Source organism: Camelus dromedarius, chromosome 21 (genome assembly GCF_036321535.1).
Source record: "Camelus dromedarius isolate mCamDro1 chromosome 21, mCamDro1.pat, whole genome shotgun sequence".
NCBI lineage: Eukaryota > Metazoa > Chordata > Mammalia > Artiodactyla > Camelidae > Camelus > Camelus dromedarius.
This window is the reverse complement of record NC_087456.1, coordinates 32185688-32211933: the sequence shown is the minus strand read 5'-3', so window position 1 is coordinate 32211933 and position 26246 is coordinate 32185688. Positions and strand designations below refer to the sequence as shown.

Sequence of the window (26246 nt, the reverse complement as noted above, 5' to 3'; positions counted from 1 at the left end):
AGTTGATGTAAGCATTTTATATCATTTAGATTTTATAAGGAAAATAAATTAGGGAATGTGATGGAGCCTGACTGGAGGCCACTTTTGTAGATTGGAGCTGATGTCTGAATGACAGGATGAACTAGCAGTGACAAGGTTGGGAGGAGAATATTCTAGACAGAAGGTCTGGCGAGTTCAACAGGTCTGGGTTCAGGAGCATCTGTGGCCTGGGTGATAAACAGGAAGAAGGTCATTGTGGCTGGAGGTTAGTGAGAAAAGTAGAACAAGACTAGATAGGAGAGGAGGCAGAAATCAAAGTACTGAAGTCTTTCAAGCTGTGGAGAAGAGTTTGGGTTTTCTTGTAATGGTAGAGGGAAGGCATTCTAAAATGGTTTATGGTTTTTCAATAACATCGCTGCTGCTGTGTGGAGGATGGATGATGGTGGGCAAGAATGGAAACCGAGAAACCACTTAGAGATCATTGCAGAGTCCTCAGGAGAGACAGCAGTGGCTTGTCCAAGTGGAAAATGGAAAGAGGAAGAAGAGCAGACTGGTTGAGACCTTTTTTTGGAGGTAGAGCTGCCGAACTTATTGATGAGTAACATGCAAGGAGTGAAGGAAGAAAACAAGGAACCATTTTCTTAATATGACAAGACAGTTGGCAAAGAATGAATTTGGTTTGAGAAATTAGGAGGTATGTTGTGGACAACGTAATTGTGGGATTCCCATCAGACATTCAAGTGGAAAAGTCAAACAGGCAGACAGACAGACGGGTGTGGATCTCCAAACAATGGTTAGAAATTTGCAAAGTCAGGATAGGGCACTATTTCACTGTGGGGACTCATTTTCCATTTATTCAACGTTTACCACCTACTGTGTACCTGACACTGCTCTAGGTGACAGAAATATAGGTTTGTAACATTAACATTCCCTCTCATAAAAGTTACCACCTACCCAAATGTCAAATGATATTACTTGTATGTGGAATTTTAAAAAATGACACAAACGAACTTATTTACAAAACAGGGACTCATAGACATAGAAAGCAAACTTATGGTCACCAGGGGAAGAAGAAGGGAGAAAGGGATAAATTGAGAATTTGGGCTTGGCTGATACAAACTACTACATATAGAATAGATAAACAACAAGATCTCATTGTACAACACAGAGAACTATAGTCAATGGTCTGTAGTAACCTGTAATGAAAAAGAATACTATATATATGTATAACTGAATCACTATGCTGTACACCAGAAGCTAATAAACATTGTAAATCAAAAATAAATAAATACATAAATCTATTAGGGGGCTTTAAAAAAAAAGTTACCGTTTACCATTTGCAGCAACATGGATGGACCTGGAGGTCATCATAGTAAGTCAAGTAAGCCAGTAAGAGAAAGAAAAATACCATATGATATCTCTCATATGTGGAATCTTAAAAAAAAAATAAAATAAAAGGAAAAAATGAAGTTATTTACAAAACAGAGACAGACTCACAGACATAGAAAACAAACTTATGGTTACCCGGAGGGAAAGAGGGTGGGGAGGGATAAATTGGGAGTTTGGGATTTGCAGATACTACTATATATATAGATAAACAACAAAGCCCTACTGTATAGCACAGGAAATTATATTCAGTACCTTGTAATTGGCTTATAATGAAAAAAATACAAAAAGGAATATATATATATATATATATATATATAAACACAACATTGTAAATCGACTATACTTCAATTGAAGAGAATTAAAAAATAAAAATAATAAAGTTACCATCTAACGGGAGGACACAAACAATAAACAAATAAACATGAATATTCCAAACAGCAATAAATGTCACGATAAAAATAAATCATGGTCATCACACGCATGAGGATAACTTTATAAGCATGTTCCTTCTGTGCAAATATACCTTAATTTGGGCATATATATTGGGGAAGATGGGGGAGAAGGACTAATGTTTTAGCAATAAAAGAGTCTGCAATCTGCTCAGTTATCTGTTGTGGGCTCTCAGGTGAAACACAGATGCTCGAAATTCGGAAAGAACTTAGAAACGTATTTACAAGCACGAGACGTAAAAAGCAAAAGACATTCTGCAACAATCTAAATTCAGCCTAACAGATTATCAGAACTTTTTCAAGTAAGGCTTTACAGCTCTCCATCTCTTCGGTTCTTTTTACGCTTCTAGACAAAGAAACTAAAACAATAAAACATTTTTATATGCTTTTATAACCTGATGCTGTGTGAGAAGTACCCGGAGGGAGTTCCCATTCTCTTTCGCCTTAAAATTCACGGCTACTACCCATCTCGGGTTTACTTCTCTTGCTCCTTGATGTTCCGTTTCCTTCTCCGTGACGAGTAGTATCTCTACCCCTCAGAGAAGGACAAAGGTCAATGCTAAAAGACTTGAATTGGTGAGGGAGGAAAGTCATAAAACGTCCCTAACCAACCTTGGCAGCTGTTCCTCCAAAGTGACAGAAGAAAGTGAGAGGAAAACCAATAATATGGAAGCTGATACAGATCTGACCCTGACTTTCTATCCACCTCAGGAAGAACCATGCAGTCAAGTATCAGAACACTCAGACTCCGAAATCACATTTTCACTGTAAGTCTAAAATAGAGGAGTAATATTCTAAAGCATAGAACTAAGGAAGCCTTACTGTGAGATTCCTGTTGGATTTGTGACAATAATGTTGTGATGACAAGTTTTCACGTCAAAAAAAGCTAATAAATGACCAGCCTCCTCCAAAGTTCAGTTGCAAGCCCACCTTTTTTCTTAGCGCCATGTACTCTATGCAGTGAAGTCAAAACTAAAACTCCTATGACCTCACTAATCCTCTGCAAATCTCCTTCCTGGTAAAACACCAGCAACAAATCACAGGCCTACCTAAAATAGAAACTTCTGTTGAACTCTCAAACCAAAGTCACTGAAAATGATCTTTTGGTCAAAATTAGAGTATACTGAAACAGCCCCTATTCCAATTCCCAGCATTAAATCTTCCCTTGTACAACCATAACGTGACACACTGCCACTGGGGAACAGGTTTCCCACAGACAATCCAAGTTAGAGACATGAATTAAAAATATATATATAAGAATCAGATTTAGATCATTATAATAAAAACTGTTCTCATAACTTGATTGGAAATGGGGTGATAACAAAGGAGCACATAAAGAAATTAAACAAAACTCTAATGTTCCACTTAATATCTTCACAAAGTAAAATCTATACTTCAGAATGTATGTCAGTATTTTCATTTTAAAGTTTAGATTTACTTTAAGAGTCAGCAAGATACGTTCTCCGCAAGCTCTTTTGCAAATGTCTTCCATTTTCCTAATATCCCCAACACAGCCAGAAAATATGAAATTTTCTTTCTACTAAATATGTGTCCTTTGGCAAACATCTCTGTATTTCCCATTTTCCAACCGTACCTACTAAAACGACGATGTCCTTTTATTTACATCTGGGCTAAGTATACCACTCTTAAAATAACATGGAAGCATTGCTCTTAGAAGACACTTTATTGAGAAAATGTGGCTGTAGAAATGTGAAATAAAATACATTCCTAATCAATAACAAAGTAAGAAGTGACAGTAATTTTGAAGGACCGTTCATCAGTCACTTCATAATGTTAATATGCTTAAAAACCAGATGTTCAGTAATCGATGGACATTAAGTAGATTAAAAAATCATCATGTTGCTGCATCTACTTTCCTTTCATTTAAAAGGCGTGAAATCCTGCAATGTGAAGACAGGCTTTTAAATCCACCTCTGAGGTCTTCAAACAGAATCATCTGCCTATGAATGTCATTTCCAAGTTGCTGTGGGTTTTTTCACTCTAATTTTGTTTTGAATTATATTTCTCCAAAATTGAACCTAATTTTTCCTGAAAAGACTCATAGTTCAATGAGACAATTAGAAAAATATCTTCTAGGATCCTGTAGTTTGGAGCTAAGACTTAGAGACAATAAACAATCTGGCCACGTGGATATCTGCAGAAAGAGGATTCCAGGCAGTGAGAAGAGCTAGTCTGAGGTCCGCTGGTGTGAGCCCATCTAGGTACATACTAGAGCTGTGTGGCAAAGACTGACCAGTTCAGACTGACTTCCGGCAGGATCATTCTGCCTGCCCAGTAGAGGAGCAGAAGTGCTCATGAAAATCATCGTCCTTTCCATGAATACCTGCCCTATATTGTCTACTGAGACCACAACAAAAACCTAAATAATCTTAGGTGATGGGCATATATCTGGAGAAAATTCCAATTCAAAAAAATATATACACCCCAATGTTCATAGCAGCACTGTTTACAATAGCCAAGGCATGGAAGCACTTAAATGTCCATCAACAGATGACTGGATTAAGAAGTTGTGTTTTAGATAGACAGATAGATAGATAGATAGATAGATAGACAGACAGACAGATAGACAGATAGACAGGTAGATAGATAGATACATAGATATAGATATATACACTAGAATACTACTCAGACATAGAAAAGAATAAAATAATGCCACTTGCAGCCACATGGATGGACCTAGAAATTATCACTTTAAGTTAAGTAAGTCAGACAGAAAAAGACCAATAGCATATGATATCACTTATATGTGAAATCTAAAAAAAATGATACAAATGAGCTTATTTACAAATCAGAAATGGACTCACAAACATAGAAAACAAACTATAGTTACCAAAGGGGAGGTGGGGAGAGGGATAAACTAGGAGTTTGGGATATTAACAGATAGACGCTACTATATGTAAAATAGATAAACAACAAGGACCTACTGCATAGCACAGGGAACTATATTCAGTATCTTGTAATAACCTACAAAGTATACATCTATCAAAATTCATTAAATTGTACATCTGAAATATGTATAGTTTACTATACAAGAATCATATCACAATAAAGGTATTTAAAATTTTTTTAAATAATACATATGTGTGTGTATATATACATGTGTATATATTATATATATATAAAACTGAATCACTTTGCTGTACACCTGAAACTAACACGTTGTAAATCAACTATACTTTTACACCAAAAAACCTTGACAAAACAGAAAAAGAATAATGTTAGGTGACCATGATGAAACAACCTTTATTGTATTTTAAAATATATTACTATAAGCAAAAATAATTTATATTCATCAGTATAGCTCTAGTTAAATGTCAGTTACAACTTATTATGATCTAAAAGTTACCTAGCTAACACTGCTTTTACCAATGGTAGGGCCAATGTTTACCGGAGAGAAAAGTCAATATGTTGATATTGTGTTAACTCAACAAATGTTTATTGAAAACACCACTATGCGCCGTGCAGAGAACTAGGTGTGGGAGATACAAAAGTGAGCAAAAAGGACATCATCACTCCTTCCACAAAATGCCTCTTGGGAGTAGGTACGATGAAGCATCTTGGAGAGAGAAGAGGTTTTGCTCCCTTCTTTGTGAGAGAGGTTAAAGCTGGAAAACAAACGGTCAGAGGCGTTTCAGCTACTTACCAATATCATGCTGTTACTCACAACGTCATCCCTTCTTCAGCTGTGGATAGAAGAGAAAGATCTGAGGCAGCTAGCTTGAGTTATATTTCTTTAAATCCCGTTATTTATTTTCACACTCAGTTTTATTCCCTTCCCCGAAATTCTCATACCCACCATCATCAGCTATCTTATTGACCAGAGCTCACACCAAATCACTTTTGACTTTCTCAAAATCCAACCCACCCACAAATGATAAAAGAAAAAAATGCCACTACTGAGAATATGTTAAAAAAAAAAACTCACTAACAGCTCTGAAGGCAATTTCTCTAAGAAATCTCTAAAATAGTCTAAGTGAGGCAGCAACATAAGAATGTTTTAGTATATATAATATATATTTGAACACAAAATCATGTAATATTTACTAAAAAAAACACCTCATCTTGTCAGCAAAATCTTTTATGTGGTTTATTGGCCAAATTATTTCTAATGAGACACCTGGCAGGTAAGGACACTAACAAATACTACTGTTTATAAATTTTCAGTGTAAAGGTTTATTTATGTCAGTTCTTCCCTGCGTGTACACAGAAGCATGCACACATGCACACATACACACAATAACACATGAAAGATAGGGAGTCACGAGCAGCCTCTGCAGAAACGGTAGAGCCCAGCAGGTGCCAACAGCTTCCATGATGGCTGATGATGGTTATTTCATATGACCAATCTAGACTTTTGTGCCAGCAGACGGGCAGGATCACATTGGCTTACTGAGCTCTCAAAAATGGGCTACAGTTGTTACGACACAACACAGGCAACTCTGCTAGATGCTGGTCTTTCTCTTGACAAACATGGCCAAAAGCTGAACCTTCTGTTAGTCCATGAATCCTGGCTCTACAATAAGCCTGACATGAGTCCAGCCCTGTCCCTGGCCTGTGGATGAGTCTTAGAATGCTCCAAATGTGGGTGTGGCTGACCATCTAAACCTAAGAGGCTCCACCATTAATAGATGGAAGGGTCAATTATCTGGGCTGCAAATCTACGGATAAAGATTCTCTCATATGTCAGAACAGGAGGAGTGGCCCTAAGATTGTAAGAAAACAGACTTAATGATTTAAAAGGAAAAGTCTTTTCCAATAATCCAGATTCCAGCTGGAGGTGTCATTAAAGACGTTCTTGAGAGTCAGTGCAACAAAGCCATGGGTCCCCAGGAGGCACCGTGCTCAGGCAGAGACTAGGATGTCTGACAAGGATGTAGGTAAAAAGTGGAGCCAGGAGGATTGTCTGAGCCCTCAGAGTTACATGAGAATCAGAAACTGCTGAAAAATTTCAAACATGGCAGTGCTTAATATGTAAGAGAGTTCTTTTTTAATACTTCTCTGTGTCTCGGGTGTGCTAACAGAAGAAACACAGAGAACTTCCACCCAAAAAGGAGAACAGTTTTCTAGGGAAAGAAGGACAGTCCTGGGGCTGAGGTGGGTCATCAGAGCAGGACACAAAGTGACAGAAATGAAGAGGAAAGTCCAATTCTGTGAGAAAGCGCTGGGGACTGTTGGAATCACAAACACTGCCCCTCTGCAGTTTCTGTTCCAAGATCTCCCTCACTCAAGTCTTGGAGGGCTTTCTGTTCTGCTTCTATCAAGGAAAGTAGTTCCCTTGAAATAACTCCATGTTACTGTTGTTTTATTACTGCTGTTTTCCCTGTTACAAGCATCATACTGTGCAACAACTTCTTTGCCATCTTCAGTAACTGCATTCCCAAGGTCACTGCTGAGGCATGTGTCCGGACCGATTTCTAGGCTCTTGTAATCAAAACCCTCTGATTGGATAATTTAGACTAATGCCTAATAATCCATCCATTAAAACCAACACTGTTGATTATACAATCCAAAGTAACAGAATTTTCCCAGACTCAAACATTTTAACACAAAATAATGCAACTTCCAAAATCAACTGTAATCCAAATTATTCATTGGTACTGTATCTTATGTTGGAAATGTTTCTCAAATGATCATAAAACCAGCCCCTAGATAAGAGACTGCACACTGAAATAGCTTTAGAGGTCAGGAAGAAAGACTGAGTGTGTCAAGTACCACATGTAGGGTGATAATGAGACGTGGAAATTGTTGTAAACTGGTAGGCACATTCAAGCTCAAAAAGATTTTAAAGGGCTGTGCTGTCCAAGTAAAATATGTCCGCAGGCCAAATCCTTTAAGTGCGCTGTTGTATTGCAGTTGACCGCATAGCAGGTTGGTTAGCGTTAATCTTTAAACCGTTTATGATAATATGGAAGAGTTAGCTGCCGTACCTTGCACTGAAGCACTCGACTAAAAACCACCAAAGGACATTAATTTCATTTGCCAGCAGGTTGATTTATAACTGTCTTAGCCTTATCATCATTCTCTCTTCTAAGACATTAGTTCCTTGTTTCTCCTTCTACTGTTCTCTGAGCGGAAGGCCTTTCTCTCCTCCACTCCAGTTTCATCTTTACATCTCTAAATCACTACCTGATTTTTTAAAACATCTTTGACCTTGTTTTCGAGACCTAATTCATGAGTCACTTTTCCCCAGGTTCATTATCTATCTCTTTTCAAGCAAAGTTAAAGAATCTTTCCTTGGATTCTTGTAGCACTTCGTTCATATGCCAGTATTTAAATATTTCAAAGTATATTACAGTTTTTTTGTGAAGCCTTTGTAGGGAAGGACTATGTCTTTTTCATCTACATATATCCAAGGCCTAGCACCATGCTTGGCATGTTTATTAAAAATGACCGTGCATGATGAAATAGGCAAATGAGGGGATTAGTTTGTTTATCAGTTAATGTTACAGTAAAATTATTTAAGAACGCAAAATATTTTAATCCAAACCCTTTCAGTTTCTGGATGAGCAGTAGGTCGAGAACTGCCCTAACTTTTCACCATCTCAGCCACCTTTATTTCAAAAAGGAGAAACAGACCATTTATTAACATTAGCGTTTTATGTCATCTTACTGGAATTTCCTGTGTAAGCTATTTCAGGTTATCTTACTTGGCAAAATGGAACTTTCATTAATAGATTGAAATGCGACCTACGTGACATAAAGTGACAGAAAACCATGGTCCCTCACTCATCTGGAATGCGTTAATGTGTCAGTATTTTTCCAGAGTCCTGCCCTGAGTTATGGTTTAAGAGAAATTAGAGCAGATAAGCTCAGGATTTAATCTTTCCTCTCCCCATTGACCTGCCTCTGGCCTTCCAGACGGCCTTCATTACTCTGCTTTTCCAACTGTATAAAATTATATTTTTTTCAATGCAAACATTTAATTAATGTTGAAATGAGTGAACGCAAAATATTGGTAACAAAATTCAGTGTAGGAAAATCACCTTTTAAAGATCTCCCTAAAAATGGAAGTTTCACACAAATTAGTTTCAAACTTTTATTTCAAATATTTCCCTTTTGTTTAATTCTTCCATTCATGTATCAATACATTTATGCGTTAAGTGCTTACCATCTGCCAGATAATGAGCTAGACATAAGCCAGGGTAAAGTCCTCATGCCCCCATTTGGTCAAAAGGGGTTGTGAAAGGATTTCAATCTGAAATGGAGCCAGAGGACAGGAAATGGACACTCTCAACACAGGCACCCTCAGAAGAACGAAATTTGAGAACTGGGAGACAGATTTCCCATAAATGCCTGATTTACAGAAGACTGAGACTTGTCTCCTGACCAAGGAACATCCCCCAAGAATCCCTCCCCATCCTCAAGTCGCCGCCCTTAGAGCTCGGCTGAGCTCAGCCCCTGTGTATCCTTGCCCGTAAACACAGCCCACCCCAAGGCCTCAACAGACTTGCCAATGACTTGTACAGCCTGCGTTTCCCCAATTGCAATCCCTCTGCTGTTCCTGAAGAAGCTCAACTGCTGGTAACTCAAGCTTGCCTCAGTTTCCCTCTTTATTTAGGTCAACAGGTTATGTAAGTAAGTAAATTGATTATCACAATTTAATGTAAAGGGTACAACAATCAGGAAACATGCCAAGCAAAGGTTAGGAACACGGGAGGGAAAATGCTTCCAGCTCAAAAGGCTGAGACATGCAGAAAAACAAGTATTAAGCATAAATCTCCTGGGAAAGGGGTAATATGAGGCCAGAGAGAAAGCAAAACATATTTGTAAATATTTATTTGAGCGTTTCCCAAATTTTGTTCTTTGTTATGTGTACAGTACAAAACATTCATTTTGAAACTCATTTTGAAGTCAAGTTTTAGTATTGATGAAGCAGTTTATTTTGACTAAGCCACTGAAAGGTAACAATTATAACTCTCAACAAAATAAATTTTTAAAAAATAGAAGCACACAAATATACACACAAAACCACTGAAGGCACCAGAGAGCTAATGTAAGCAGATCAAAACTGCAGAAGATGAAATACTTATAAGCAACAAAACTACATTTATGACATGAGGTCCACATTTCCACAGCTTTGCTCCCGGGAGTACTTTTCAGTCCACATCTGACACAGGGTGGAGAGAACTCAAGCAGAAAGACATAGCATTACTGGAGTGAGAAGTCCATGGGTACAGTTCAGGGCTCCCAGAGTGGCGAGAATTTGGGGGGGGGAGGGGAATCCAAAAATAAAGTCTCCCAGATCTACATGTAAATTCTCTTAAAATTCTTGGCTAACCCCTGAATTGTGTGTAATCAAGAACAATTCCAAAGAGCTCAGAAGAAAGAAACAGCTGAAAGTCTAAAAGAGCTGAGCAAAGAATGTATTTCCTGCACACAACTGGAGACAAAGTCTGGAGTTCGAGTTCTACAAAATTACAGAGCTTAGGAGATGTTAAGTGTTGCTGGGGATATGTTAGAACAAACACAAGGCCAAACATACCGAAGATCAAGGTGACAAGCCAGCAACTGAACTGTCTACAAGACCAAATCATGAACACTCATAAGAGGAAGAAAACAGAGTCGAGTCTCTGTAATGCATTATGTAGAGTGCTGTGTATATAATCAAAAATTACTATACATTCATAAAAGTGGGTAAAGGTGACCCATAATCAAGGGGAAAAAAAGCCATTGATAGAAACAGTCCCTGAGATACTGGAATTAGCAAACTAAGATTTTAAAGAAGCTATGATAAATATGTTTATGGACTTAAAGTAAAAAAATAAGTCATAATAATCTCAACAGAGAACTAAAAGCTATGAAAAAAAAAGCCAAATGAAAATTCAAGGACTGAAAATTATAATGTCTGAAATTAAAATGTCACTGGATGAATGTAAGAGCAGATTGGAGAATACAGAGTTAATGAACTAGAAGACATGTCAACAGAAATCCACCCTGAGGAAAAGAGAAAGAAAAAAACGAATTGGAAAAAGTGAACAGAGCTTCAAAGACATGAAGGGCGATATCAAGTAGTCTAGTCACATGGAACTGGAGTCCCAGAGGGCAGGGAGAGCGAAAATGGGATTAAAAAAGAAAAACTTGAAGAAATAATAGCTGACATTTCCCACATTTGGTGAAAAAATTAACTCACAAGTCCACAAGCTCAGAAAATTACCGATACATGCAACAATACGGGTGAACCTCAACAACGTTAGGAGAAAAAAAGACAGACCTACAAGGGTCCACACTGCATGAGTTTATTTATATGAATTTCTAGAACAGGCAGAACTAATCTATGGTGACAAAAAGAACAATGCCTGTAGGGAGTTGGGGGAATAAAAGTAAATATGAGGGAGATTTCAGGGTTATGTCCTATAGTTTGATTGTAATGATGGTTACATAGGAATATACATTTATCAGACCTGATAAAATTTCACATATGCTTAAGATCTTTGCATTCACTCTATGAAAATTTCACCTCAATAAAAAAAGAACTCATTTTTCTCAAATTCGGTTGTATGCTAAAAGTGTGAATATAGCCCATTCTGAGTGTTAAAACCGGCATCTTAGATAACAGGAAGGAAATGTTGCTTGTGCTGTAAGTTATCTCTTGATGAAATGTTTATTTACATTGGATCTTGTATCTTTCATCAGAATATACAACAGTTTCCTTCTACCAAGCAAGTTCCAAAAATAATCAAGAGTATTATTCCAAACATCTAGGAAATAATTCACAATACTTTGAGAATTCCTTAGTAATATAAAAAAAATGAACTATGGGATGGCAGCTGCTGCCCAGCAGAATATGGGAACTTCTCAAGTTGAAACTGAGCTGCTTGCCTTTGAAAGGACTGCACTCAGGATGCTTTAGAATCACTGTATCTCCCTCTTCCAACTGAGCTTGCCCTGTAAGTAACCTCTGATGAATTGAGTGTCTCTCAGTAATGCTGACCAACTGGAAACTGAATAAAATGCCTTCTCAAAATAGAGACCTAAAGCCATATTCTAAAAATGACATACAGCTGGCAGAGCACATGCAGGATTCTTAATAACCACTTTTTCTAAATGGTCAGACTTGAATCATGCTGGAGTGGAGGCAGAACAGTCAAGCTTAAGAAGTTCATGGCGCCTCAAAGCAGTGGCTACACTTAACAGCTTCTCAGGACAATCCCTGGAATTCTTCATGTCTTTTGCTTGTCTCTTCACTTCAATAACATTTCAGTCTGAAGTTGTAGACTTACAGCATCTGTGTGTTATTAGAACCTACTAAGGTCCAAATGGGACATTGGCCACCTCACCAAATTGATAGATAAAGACTGAGAGTCAGTCGCACACCCAGGAGGACCCTAGTTCGGTATCCTAGGACCTTACCTCCTCCATCTAATTACTACAGATTTACCGCAATTTCAGGCTCAGTGGTTTCTCTCGGAACCCTATATTTGCAAAGGCAAGAGTACTGAGACATAAGGAAAGAGGGCACATCTATGTACAATGTCATAGAGGTACCCCTGCCCACTGTCAGCATCCGAAGCAGAGCTTCACTTAATGGATTAGATCCCTATCCTGCCTCCAAAGTTTCAGCTTGGGATCTCAGGCCAATTACATATTGAACATAGGCAGATACAGAAGGGAGAAAAATACACAAATCAGAGCCACAAACATGCATTTTGGGGAGATCTTTCATATTCTTCTCATTTCTAAATGAAGACATGAAATGTTTATCTCAAAGGGCAAGGTGACATGAGAAATCCTTATACTTCTGAGTCTTTCTATTCTCTCGTAACGTCTATTATAGCATTTCCCATTCTATACTTCCATATATCAGCACAAATTCATGCGAGAGAATGTCAAGTGAGATCATCTTATTCTGGAATTGAGGTTAATGCCCAAAGAAGAGAAAAAAAAGCACTATGTTTCTCACATTCTAAATAGACTCCAGTCCCGGAAGATGGGCTACTCACATCCCCACAGGGACTACTGAGAAACATCAAGTCAGAACTGCCCCAACCAAAAGGCACTCTGGCGTCCAACAAGGTAAAAGGAAGCCTGGTGAGAAAAAAGTCATCTGCCTCGTAGGGCGTGCGGTGCCTGCTGAGAAAGGCAATTTTCCTCCCTTCCCTATTGGAGAAGGAAAGGAAGTGCATTCACTCACCCTAAGCTAAGTAAAGAGAGTTTCAAGATAACCTACTTGGGGAAACTGTTAAGAAAAGAAAACTAGCATCTCCCTCCTCTGCTAGAAACCTGCTGAGCTGCAGCACCACCTCCCAGTCCCTTTGGTGTTTCATACTTAAATGTTCTTTCTTTTATGTAAAGAAAACATAATAAAATACACATAATATAGCACTTTCCATTCTAACTATTTTTAAGTACACTTCTGCAGCTGGTTCTGCAACCATTACTGTCTGCAATATCCAGTCATACTTAAATGTATGCCCTCTGATGGTGGGAATGTAGTTTGGTACAACCATTATGGAAAATAGTATGGAGATTCCTCAAAAGACTAAAAATAGACTTACCATATGACCCAGCAATCCCATGCCTGGGCATATATCCAGAGGGAACCTTAACTCAAAAAGATACAAGCACCCCAATGTTCACAGCAGCACTATTTACAGTAGCCAAGACATGGAAACAACTTAAATGTCCATTGGCAGATGACTGGATAAATAAGTTGTGGTATATTTATACAATGGAATACTACCCAGCCATAAAAAATAATAAAATAATGCCATTTGCAGCAACATGAATGGACATGGAGATCGTCATTCTAAGTGAAGTAAGCCAGAAAGAGAAAGAAAAATACCATATGATATCACTTATATGTGGAATCTAAAAAAAAAAAAGACAAACAAATTACTTACAAAATAGACTCACAGACATAAAACAAACTTATGGTTACCAAAGGGGAAAGGAGCAGGAAGGGATAAATTAGGAGTCTGAGATTAGCAGATACAAACTACTATATATAAAATAGATAAACAGCAAGGTCCTACTTCATAGCACAGAGTACTACACTCAATATCTTGTAATAACATATAATGAAAAAGAATATATATATAAAACTGAACCGCTATGCTGTACACCAGAAACTAATACAACATTGTAAATCAACTATACTTAAATATAAAAATTTTTCTAAATTAAAAAGAAAAGAAAAAGAAACACAAAGGCCTAGCTGACAGTTCTAAGACGCATCATTCACATAAGAAGACATGAACAGATGAAGAATTAAACACACACATTTGATAAAAAGTCACTGTTGAACCATTGTTTTAATTAATGAACTAAGACTAGAAGGTAACTGCCTGAATCAGTAAAAGAAAGCGTGCCTGTATCTGTTTTCTTTTGCTACTTCAACAGCATAAAATAACACAAATTTATTACATTATATTTGGAAGTCTGATATGGATCTCACTGGGCTAGAATCAAAATGTCAGCAGGCTGTTCCCCCTGGACGTTCTAGGAGAGAATCTGTTTCCTTGCCTTTCCCAGCTCCTAGAGGTCACCCACATTTCTTGCTGACAGCCCAGTCCTCCATCCTCAAAGCCAATAACAGAAGTTGAGTCTTTCCCATGCTGCCTTCTCTCCTTTTCTCTCTTCTCCTTCACTCTTTCACTTACAATGACCCTTGTGATTATGTTGAATCTATCCAGATATTCCAGGATAATCTCCCCATCTCAAGGTCATTTGATTAGCAACCTTAATTCCCCTTTGCCATTTAACCTAGCACATCCACAGGTTCCAAGGATTAGGATGTGGGCATCTTAGGGAAGAGGAGCAGGAAGGCAGGGTTGGGCATTTCTACCTACCACATTACCTTAAAAAGCCTACAGGAAATGTCAGAAGCTTTTGTTTTAAAATCAGGAAGAAAGTAAGCATGTCCAAGACAGCCACATGCAAAAGAATGAAGCTGGACTACTATCTTACACTACACACAAAAATGAACTCAAAATAGATCAAAATTTGAACGTAAGATGTGAAGCCATAAAACTCTTGGAAGAAAACATAAGCAGTAAGACATCAGTCTTGGCGATGATTTCTTGGATTTGACACCAAAGGCAACAAAAGAAAAAATGAACAAATGAGACCACAGTGAATTAAAAAATTTTCTTCACAGCAAAGGAAATCATCAACAAAATTAAAAGGCAACCTACCAACTGGGAAAAAATTTGCAAATTATATATCTGATAAGGGGTTAATATCCAAAATACATAACAAACGCATACAACTCAATAGCAAAAAAAAAAATCCAATTAAAAAATAGACAGAGGATCTGAATAGATATTTTCCCAAAGAAGACATACAGATGGACAACGGGTATATGAAAAGATGTTCAACACCACTAATGATTAGGGAAATGAAATCAAAACCACAGTGAGATATCATCTCACATCTGTCAGAATGACTATTATCAAAAAGAAAAAATAACACATGTTGGTGAGGTTGTGGAGAAAAGGGAGCTTGTGTGCACCCATGGTGAGAATGTAAATTGGTACAGCCACTATAAAAAACAGTATGGAGGTTTCCTGAAAAATTAAACACAGAACTACCACATAATCCAGATCCTACTTCTGGGTATTTATCTGAAGAAAGGAAAATACTAACTCAAAAGGATACATGCACCCTCATATTCATTGCAGCATTATTTACAATAGCTACGGTATGGATAAAACTTAAGTGTCCATTGATGAATAAATGTATAGAGAAAATGTGATATATACACACAATAAAACATAATTCATCCATAAAAAAGAAAGACTTTTGCCATTTGCAACAACATGAATGGACCTTGAGCGCATTATGCTAAGTGAAATAAGTCAGACAAAGACAAACACTATGTGATCTCACATACATGTGGAATTTTTTTTTCTTAACTGAGCTCTTAGATACAGAAAGCAGACTGGTGGATGCCAGATGCAGGGGGTAGGAGGTGGGTGAAACTGGGTGCAGGTAGTCAAAAGGTACAAACTTTCAGTTATAAACTAAGTAAGTCATGGGGATGTAATGTACAGCATGGGGAATATAGTTAATAATGCTACATTGCATACTTGGAAGTTGCTAAGAGAGTAATCTTAGTTCTCATCATAAGAAAAAAAGTTTTTAACGATGTGTTGATGGATGTTAACTAGACTTATTGTGGTGATTTCCCAATACTTATAAATATTGAATCATGTTGTACACCTGAGATTAATATAACCTTATATGTCAATTATACCTCAATTTAAAAAATTCAGCTTCAATTCATATTATTAATAGAGGCTCTTTTTACCAGAACACATTATAAATAAAAATCAGAATTTGTTACTATTACCTTCATTTAAGCACAGTGAGGCCTACGTTGGACTTCTGAACTGCAGATGATAATAATAATAATAATAATAATAATAATAATAATAATAATAATAATAATAATAATAATAAAAATAATAAAATTAGCGTTGTTTAGGCTGCTAAAAAAAATAGAATGCCCACTACCACTGCTTCAGTTCAACACTGGAAGGAAGGTTTCTCACTTCCAGTACAATGCTCCTTGGATAACATGACATTGCCATTTACTGGTTTTTAATAAAACGCAAGCAGAGGTCCTAATAACAATCTCCTCACAGGTCACAGGCTGAAAACACACACGTCTTCAGGAAGGTGTGAGTCAGGGCTGGAAAGCACATGGCAGCCTGCCTCTTGCCTGGCTCCTCAGGCATAGCAGGTATGGCTCACACACACTGCACTCCCTCCCTCAGACCAGCAACAAAGACGCAGACTCCTCCTCAACAGATCACCTGCACCCATCACAGCCTGGGGGCAGGGCTGGCGCATGAAATGCAATCTGCTTGCCAATCCTGATCTAGACCATCAGAACCTGACGTCTGAAGAGATGAGAACAGTTGGCAACTCTTGATTTAACAAAACACAGCAAAGTAGAGGTAGGAAGCTTTACCACCGAGAGGTTTAATTTCCTAAAGATGCCACAGACCTTTAAACTAGCATTTAATAAACCTCTCAGGCAACTGGAATAATTTTCACTAGACTCATTTTATTCTTGATACAAAAAGAGCAACCCCAAATTAGCAGCACGGTCTGCCTAAGCTGGCCATAGTACCCTTTTCTTAACGCCTAAGGATTAGACACTTACAGGACTAGTTTATTGAGGTAAATAGCTAACAGCTTAATTATGAATACTTGTTTTCACTTGTTAAAAAATGGAAAAATTCAGTCAAATATAAACTATTCTATGTCTCAAAATAATTGAAAAACCAAATTGGAAAACTAAATTTTTTTTATCCCTTCTGAAGTGTTCCAAAGCAGTGTAGTTCCCAGACGCCAGTTTTCCTTAAATCTGTGCACCTGCTTTCTGAGGAGCCTGAAGCTCACTAATGAGTCTATGAAAATAGAGGCTATTTTATTATCCCACTTTGTTTTTATGTAATAACTGCCTCCAATCAGACCTGCTTATTCACTTTAAGATGGTTGTTATTTACCAAATCTTAACTTTGTTCTCTTCAAGGGGAAAGAACACTGAAAGAGTGTCCTAGAAGGCACTCTACACACACTGGCTGTCACCTACAACTCAGGGAAAGAGGATTCCGTCTCTGAAATTACTCAGGCAGAGCCTGGCTTCTGCCACAAACCACCTAACCCCACTGTAAGAAAACCCCTAAATAAGGCTGATAAAACGGTACATTTCTCATAGTTTAATAGGCAGTGTTTTCAAAGAATGGTAAAGAGCTTCTCTGTTTCTTCCTTCCCTGGGGTGAAATCTGAAACGGTTCCCTGTACGTGGAGGGCAGGGAGAGACCGAAGAAAGAGGCTGACCACACCAGGTTGGTAGGTGGCAGGCTTAGTAAGCAGAGGAACTTACGAGACTTGACTCCGGCGCAGATACCAGCAGACCCAGATTTACCTTTCAGCAATTATTAACTGCCACTCCCTTCCTCCTGCTGATGGACTCTGGAGCCTCACAAGCCTTTAAACCACAACAAAAATTAAATAGCACTTGGATTATTATGTGAACTGAACTACAATAAACAGGAGCCAAGGAGTTCAACCAGAAAGCTGAGATCTCAGCCAAGGTCATCCTGCCTTTGAGTTCAAAGGAAGGAAACAGAACCCCCATTTCTCGTGTGGGGAAAGCAGCGACCATGCAGTCTCTCCAGGAAATGTTTGCTTTTCTCCTGGTCACACATGGCTCCAACTTTACGCCTTCCCTCCACTCACTCCGGGTTTGGAACACCTTGCCACACAGTACATTGAGTCCTCTGCATAGGGCGACACCTCGTGTGGGATCCACCCCCAATCTCTTCACTTCCCAAAAATGCCATCAACCAAGGTTGCATAGAGAGCAGATTTTGACTAAAAATTTCCAGTAATGGAAAGAGGTTACCTCACAACACTGCCAAGAATTTGAAATCAAAGAGTAAATCCTGTTCTGGAAGTACTCAGACACCTTTCCACCTCGTTTACTCCCAGGCCTCCTTCCTGACAGGAGTCCCTTGTGTTGTGACCCCTCTCCCTTTCCATCAGGCTCTTTGACCCCGCCCTCAAATTCCCCTGACCCCTTCAGCAGAGCCCTGCACCATCTCATTATGACCCACTTCCCAGATCGGAACCTTGAGGCTTCCTCCTCCACCCCCAGGACAGCCCACCTGGGTGTTATCCTTAAACACCAGAGGGGTGTCCCCTCAAGAGCGACGCTACAGCTGGTTATCCAAATAACACTGGTTATCCAGAGACAGCTGGGAAAGAAGAGCATGTTGGGAAAGTCTAGAAAACCCAAGGTGCATTCCTTGGAGGAAAAAAAAAAAAAACGTTTTCCTTATCCTCCCACCCTGCCCCTTCGTAAGTGCACAGCGGCCCTGAATCCATCACAGCAACGGGGACTCCAGCCCCAGCGTCGGGGAGCAGGCGGCGGCCCACCTGACGCCGTGCGTAAGGAGAAGTGAAAAGACAAGAGGGAAAGCGCTCGTGGGCACGAGACCACACAGGCACCCAAAGCGACACAAAGCAGCACGCCCCCCATTCTTGCTGAAATAAAACCCCATCTGTCCCACACAATCACTTCTCCCTTATTAAATGAGGTGCCAAGCTACTTTCACCAGATTGGCATTTGGTCTATTCAAGAAGCAGCACAAGAATCTGCAGAAGTTTGTTCCTGGAGATGAACACTGGTGATTACTCTCGTTGTTCGTGGAAGCTCCGCGTCAGAGCGGCTGCGTGATTGGCAGGAGGCGGGCGTGAGGATGGCGGAGCGGAGGATGCCCCAACCTGCCGCAGTCATTTGCCAGGATAATGCAGGCTCGTCAGTGATGTCGTGCGGCAACTTGTGTTGAATTTGAAAACAGTAAATGTCATACAGGAGCATCAGTGATTTATATATAAGGCTACAGGAGCACTTAAAATCTGCAGTGGAATGAAATGAGATACCAACAGATTGCATGTTTTGTGGTTATTACCACCGAGGAAAAACAACAAACAGGACAAAATGACTTGTGAAAAGAAGTAGCCATTGGAGAGAGATCGTCTCCAACAACGAACCACGTCCTGTCTCACCCCCTTCTCCCAACTCCTGGAACATTCAGTCACTCCATCAATCTGAGCAGCTAATCAGGTCTTCCTACTTTACTTTAAGTAAAAAAGCTATAGCACTCAGATCAAAATTAAGTCTGTTTTCCACTTCACTCTGCAGCCTGACAGTGCACCACCTGACCAAATGCAACAGGCCTTCCCAAAGGCAAAGGGGTAAAAACAAGATGGAAAATTCAAGGAAGGTTCTAAGCTCTAGCTCAAATGACCATGCACTGGGTGACCTATTTCAAAACAGCCAATCACCCATGGGATTTTTTTTAAATAAAAGTATTGAAATCTTGCTTCTGTTGCCAGACCTGTTACCAAGAACAACGTAAGTTCAAAGACGAGAAACCAGAAAGTGGTCACACACCCAGCTTCTCAAACCTCCACTCCCAGCTCAGCTGCTCCGCCAGGGAACCGGCTCTGGGCTAACGCTGTCTTTGTTGCCTCTCTGTTGACATGACTTCAGTCCATCTCCAAGCTTCCCTCTCAGTGGCTCTCTGGGCTTTGTTCTCGGTCTCCCTGAATGAATTCCAACCAGTTTCCACAGCTGTTTGACCCTCTGGGTTGGCTTCTTGCACTTGGCTTACACAGTTTATCTTTCCCATCCTGTCCACACATCCATGCTGGAAGCTGCCTTCTCTTTGGTCCTTTCACCTTAGAATCCTCATATTCCCTATTTTTTATGTCTTGACCTCTCTTCTTTAATTCTATATTCTTATAACATCGTCCCCCAGCTAGCCACCAAGTTTTCCATGCAGAAAGTTCACATCATCTCTGCACGGGCAACCTTCCCCGTCCAATCTCTGCCCTCCCTTTCTACAAGCCAACTTCACACTTGTGCATGAAGCGAGGTCACCCCCACTCAGTCAGTAATTAAACATAACACAGAACGACTTTACATTATTGCTGCCCATCACTCAGAGACATCGTATTTTTCATTTAACAAAATGGAAACATAGCGGTTTTCATGTGAGAGCAAACTGCATGTTCCAGCTACTCTATTTCAGCTGTTATATTATCATTTTGAAAAGAAAGAGCTCAATAGAAGATTTTCTTTAAAAATGGGAAACATGGGAGACTCCAACCTGAAGGTTCAACCTTGCTTTTTAATTCTTCCCCAGCCAAGGTGCAATCTCAGAAGCCTGTGAGGCGAGGAAATCTATATCACATCCTTTTTGTGTGCTTCTCCACTGGGATAACCTGGCAGACCACCAGGTCTCTATGTCTTACAGTTGAACCACCTTATTTTCAAAAAATGTATATAGGGTCATTTTCCCTAAGGAACACAGACATCTCTTTAAAATGTAACACATCTGCTCTGTTTGACATGTACTGCCAAACTCCTTGACATTGTCAGTTATGAAAATCGGACTATAAACTCTAGGATTACACATAATGAGCCATTATCTCACAAGTCCTAAATTGCTCCCTTATCATACATAAGGGGGTTTCTGCTGAGAGACACATTAATTCCTTTATTTATCACTGAAACTCAGTCCTGATGGGTTTGTATTTAAACACAACTAAGTGCAGTGAGGAATGTAAGACTGAGATGGTTCGTGACTCCCGGCAGTTTACTTTCTAAGGCAGAGTCATATCATACAGATAAAAAGAGATGACTGCTGCACAAAGAAAAATGAATAAAGGACACTCACGGATAAGCTCTTCAGCAGAGATAAATATCCTGAATTCTTTTACCCAGGAAATTACATAAAGGTGGGAGGTGTGTCTGAAAACCAGGCAGGGCTGAGTTCAGATCCCCCTTCTGCTGCTGCTGGCGGTGAGAATCTGGGCAAGTTATTTACAAACTTCCATGATCTTTTCTTTTCATCTGGTAAAATGGGATAATTTCCAACGCCTTCAAAATTAAAAGCTATTACATCAATTAAAAAAAAAACTCAATAAATGCTAGTTCCTCCTCCCTCTGCCCTAGATGATCATCCAACCATCGCCCTTACTGACCTCTCTGTAGAACACTGGCCTCTTTCTGTTCTTTATACCTCCTTGGAATGGTGGGTCCCCAGGACCTTTGCACTTGCTGTTTCCTGTGCAGAGGGAGCTCATCCCCAAGATCTTTTTGTGGAAACTCCTCATCACTCACCTCTCAGGACAAATCGTGCCACCTCAGTGAAGTCTCTCAGGCCCCAGCCACCCTCTCCCGTAGCTGGTTTATCGTCTTTGTAGCACTTACTGCCATATTACTATTACTGCCTCTTCCTATTATCTGTTAGTCCCCCTACACATGCACGTGCACGCACACACACACACACACACACAAAATAGTCCCTGTGAAAGGAGACAAACTGAACACCCCAATCATGGCCAGACCAGCACAGTGTTTAGATCTGACCTGAGAACAATGGAGAGTCCGGGGAGTAAGTGAGAGAGAAGGTGTCATGTTAGAAACAGCCCTCTGGCCACAGTGTGAAAATAGACTGGTTCTGGAAAAGGCAAAATCAGGGAGACAGTAAGGAGACCAGTGGTCGCCAGGGGTTGGGAGAAGGGAGGGATGAGTAGGCAGAGCACACAAGATTTGGGGGGCAGTGAAACTGTAACGGTGGATGTCAGCACACATTTGTCCACACCCATAGAATGAAAACATCAAGAGTGTATCCTGCTGTAAACTATGGACTTCGGGTGATTATGATACGTCTTAGTTTATCAGCTGTAATAAATGTACCACTCTGGTGGGGGAGGCTGGGCACGTTGCGGGTAGAGAGTATATGAGAACTCTATACTTTCTGCTCAATTTTGCCATGAATCTAACACTGCCCCCCAAAATAAAGTCTTTCTTTTTTTTTTAATGGGTTGAAGAAAGCAAAACTCTGGGCAGGGAGATGGGAATAAGACTGTGGCATAATCCAGACAAGATACGATAGAGAGCTAACCTCAGCTACAGTGGACTCCTTTACAGGCTAGGGTTGATGTCCTCTTGGTGTGTAAATGCCCCTTTCAAAGCAGAACACCTTGACACAGGCCCAACACCATGCGTGCGCCCCCTCTGTTATCTAGAATAATGGGTGTGTTGCCTGCATTCACTTACTGCTTTTGCTTTTTATTAATTAAAAAAAGAGATTATACTAATTTGAACAGGCAGTTCCTACAATAGGCTCTTAAGGAGTTTACCATCAACTAAATTCCAAAGATATTTCACATAAAATACTATAAAGACAAATTTTCTCCATATTCTATTTTTATAAAAAATCTTTGTTGGTTTCAGACCCACCTGCTAGGCTACTACTGTGATCTTTTTTATTCTTCATTCATTCAATAAAATAGCAAGCTGATCTCTCCCTCCAGGATGTGTGTCCCCTACATGTTTTATAAGCCTGCCTTCATTTCTATCCCATTACAGCAAATGATTCTTTATAAGCAACTGGGGAGCAGAGGGACTCTCAAAGCTGATCAATGCCCTTTCATTCTCATGTCAAGCTATGTTCTGTACACTAACTTCCCAGGCAAGGAAGAGGCTACCAGGAATTTTTACATTTCTTTATGTGAAACATTTGGCCAGTATATGGCCAAGAGGTCCCTGTGGCACAAATCTTAAGAACTCCATCCATTGTTCTATCAATGTGTTTGCCCAATCTCTTTGGTTCTAACTATCGAGCCATGTTCCTCCATCTTATCAGGAAGGAACTCGTTGATCCTGGTGGCTATGCTGAAACAAGGGTTGCAGAGCCAGCTGTGAGTGCCTGCTACCTGCCAGGCACCATTCGAGATCAATCCAACACTCTTTAAAAGTGACAAAAATCCCGGTCCTCGCGAAGCCTACACTCCAGACGAATGCCATTCCAAGTGGTAACTGAACATTCTAACCTCTTCCAGAAACTTCAGTTTATTCCGTTGATCGGGTTTTCTTGGAGGATTTCAGGTCATGAGAGTCCATGCTTCGTCTAGGTATTGGTCCTCAGCCCCTGACCTCGTCCTGGTTTTGAGCGTGCCCTTGAACAGTGCTGAGCTCAGCAGGCTGATCCTGACATGCAGGTGTTGCTTTCCCGGATGCCTCCCTGTCTACGTACGACGCAGGACCACAGCTGGGGATACACAGACCTGCCTGCGGTCCTGGCCCTTCCACTAACTGGCTGTCCCTTGGGCAAATTACACAGCCTCTCACAGCCCGTTTTCTCATTTGCAAAATATGACATACCGCAGAGCGTTGTTGCGAAGAGTAAAGGAGCTGATGCACAGCGTTTTGTGAGGCGTCCAGCATGTAGGGAACCCTCAGCGTTTATATGTATAATCCTCTTGACGCACTCCCTCACTGTGGCTTTCTGACAATACCAACAGAGCTTTTTCTCCGAAATTTTAAATGTGTTCTAGCTTAAATGTCACTTACTCCACGGTATCATGTGTTCCGATCGCCCAGATATCCAGTCTCACCTATAAGGCTGTGGGCTCCATGAGAACCAGGACCTTGGTTTTCTGTTTTAATTAAAACTGAATGCCCAGCAACTAATACCATTCCTCGTGCATACGAAGGCATGCAAATATTTGCTGACAGAATCAACTCAATTTGGGAAACACGTGTGCCTGTGCCTGTGCCTGCTCTGACTCCACTAACTCGAGGATGACAGGGCACTCTGTCTCAGATCCCATCAAGTACAAATCACTAACTGCATTTTCTCGCCCATCAGAATTGAACAAAATTGTCTTCACTGAATCCTCTGCATTTTGAGTGAAACATTGCCATCTGATTAGACACAGAAATAAACTACAGATGGTCCCTGACTATGGTGATTCAACATATCATTTTTTGATTTCACAGTGGTGCAAAAGTGATGTACATTCAGTAGAAGCTGTACTTTGACTCCTGGGCTATTCCTGGGCTAGTGGTATGCGGTATGAGACTGTCCCATAACGCACGGCAGTAGCCACCACAGCTCCCCGCCAGCCACACCATCACACTGACACCTGCAACCATTCTGGACCCAGACAACTATTCTGTTTTTCACTTTCGGTACAGTCTTCAGTACATCGCAGGAGATTCTAAACACTTTATTATAAAATCGGCTTTATGTTAAGATGATTTCACCCAACCGTAGGCTATTGTAAGTGTTCTGAGCACGTTTAAGGTGGACTAGGCTAAGCTATGATGCTTGGTAGGTTAGGTGTATTAAATACATGTTTGACTTATGATGTTTTCGATTTTCGTTGTGTTTATCAGGATATAATCCCGTCAGAAGTGAGGAAGATCTGTACAGTCTTCTTGAAAGCTCAACACGTGCTAAAACTATTTCTGTGGTCTTTATGTCACATTTGCAGTAGATTCTTATGGTTGTTGTCACAGATATGTTTAAGCACAAAAATATGGGAGCATTTTATGCACAGTAATTTTTATTTCTACCTGACATATGTTAAAACCTAACAATGAGAGTCAACTGAATAAGCATGTTGACACCAAGGCCAAATATAAACATTAATATATAACCCTGCAGATTATAAGGCTGGGGAGCTAATAAGTATTTACTGAGCATCGACTGTGTGTATCGCACTGTAGTTGTTACTAAGATAATACAGAAAAAATATCAATTCAAATTGCATAAAATTTATATGCAAGCACACAAATGACACTCCTGCTAAGTAAACTGGAGAAACCAAGTGCTTCCTCTTTTTGGGTCCATTTTCATGCCACAGTCTTGGGCAATCAGGTCCGAGGAAGAGAAGGTAACAAGTGGCAGGTTTTGTAAAAAGCTGCCAGTGACAACCATCTACACAGCTGCCCAAACCTAGACCTCCTTGGTGTATTTCCTTTTTCCTGTGATGCCAGGAAAACACATAAGGATCACTCTTTAGAAGCAATACTGTAATCATCACTCTCTGAGGGTTAAACGATACTAGAATGACTAGTTGGGACGAGGGTACCACTACCTACCTTGTACACACGTGACATCTTTCCCCCCATCATGTCAATGGCAGTATCTCTTGATGCTTGCCCATCCCACAGTACGACACACTAAACGTGCATTCCTACTGAATGCCTGCTAGAATTTCTCAAGTTTGAAGACAGAGGTGCTGGGCAGCTGTGTGCATGAGTAACTCAAATACAATTAGAAATCCAAATCCGGTAAACAAAGTAATTTCCTTTAAAATATTCCTTAGAGAGAGAAAAATCCTACAGTCCTAGGTACATTAAAATTTTAAATAATGTTTTATACAGATGCACAACTTTTTTTCTGTAAATAGGATTCACCAACTATTAATTCTTAGATGGGGGTATTAGGACCTGATCTCTATTATTTGAGGACTGAATTTTTTCTGTATATTACTTCTTTGATATTTGGGTGAGTTATCCATAAGGCAGATTTAGGTAAAGATTTTCAAAACAAAAATTCCACGTTTGACCATGACATTGGACACTTTGTCAATTATACCTCAAAAAAGCTGAGGAAAAAGAGATATGAAATATTTCCAAGACCATTAAAAAGTCCACGTTTGAAATACCACCCAACAATATAAACAACCTTATCTATAAAATAGTATCATTAAAGGTAATGGTTCTGAGGTAAGGAAATGGCAAACAGGTACAAAGTTCCATGTAAGACTGAAGCTGGCCGTATCCAGAGCAGCAGAATGCAACGTGCAGGTCACATCTGGCCTGGCCTGTGTTTCTGTAAATGCGGTTTTACGGGAGCGTAGCCCTGCTCCTCCCCGGTTATAATGGTAGAGTTCAGGACATGCAGCAGAGAATATATGGTGCCCAAAGCCAAAAATATTTACTGTCTGGCCCATTTCGGAAGAAGTTTGCTGACTCCTGCTCTAGAAAAAATAATGCTCTGACCAAAAAAGAAAACATTTAAATAAAGTAAAAGAAAATAACTCTTCAGTGTAATTTCCAAAGCCAAATCGGACAAAAGCACTATG

The 26246-nt window shown here is 39.8% G+C and overlaps 1 long non-coding RNA gene across 1 annotated transcript in view; it reads right to left on the bottom strand.

The window, feature by feature from the left end:
- LOC135318763 (uncharacterized) overlaps positions 1–17747 on the bottom strand; it is a 69903-nt gene extending 52156 nt beyond the window's left edge. Inside the window, exons 1-2 of the long non-coding RNA XR_010377083.1 lie at positions 17674–17747; positions 5482–5521 (exon numbers count right to left, since the gene is read on the bottom strand). This is a non-coding gene — a long non-coding RNA (uncharacterized LOC135318763). The remainder of the gene's footprint in view (positions 1–5481; positions 5522–17673) is intronic.
- Between the last annotated feature and the right edge of the window lie 8499 nt (positions 17748–26246).